General features: G+C 35.0%; 1 pseudogene; it reads right to left on the minus strand.

Moving 5' to 3' along the window:
* Positions 1–118, minus strand: LOC111734352 (annotated as a pseudogene).
* Positions 119–508: the final 390 nt, after the last annotated feature.

Below are 508 nucleotides of genomic sequence, written 5' to 3' on the forward strand. Positions count from 1 at the left end.
TGCCTACAGCACCTGGTCTTCCTAGGTGGTCTCCCATCCAAGTACTAACCAGGTCCGACCCTGCTTAGCTTCTGAATCAGACGAGATCAGTCATGTTCAGGGTGGCATGGCTGTAGACTATGCCTTTATAGTTAAAGTGTGTTCCTTATAGGCAGCATATAATTGGATCATGCTCTTTATTCAATCTGACAATCTTTGTCTTTTAACTGGGGTATTAAGGTCATTTATCTTTAATGTAATTAATGTGATAATATGATATGACAAAGTATGATCATATCATGTTGCTATTTATTTTCTATTTGTTCCATCTCTTCTTTGCTCCTTTGTCCCACTTTTTCTGACTTCTTATGGATTAATCATTTTTTTTTATGATTCCTTATCTCCTGTGCTGGTTATTTTATCTATAACTCTTAGTTTTGTTATTTTATTGTTTGCTTTCTAGGATATGTAGCGTATTTAAATTATAGGACCAAAGAAAAAACAACTGTTATCATACTCTGGTCCTGTG

Source organism: Pteropus vampyrus, unplaced genomic scaffold, assembly GCF_000151845.1.
Source record: "Pteropus vampyrus isolate Shadow unplaced genomic scaffold, Pvam_2.0 Scaffold984, whole genome shotgun sequence".
NCBI classification, from domain to species: domain Eukaryota; kingdom Metazoa; phylum Chordata; class Mammalia; order Chiroptera; family Pteropodidae; genus Pteropus; species Pteropus vampyrus.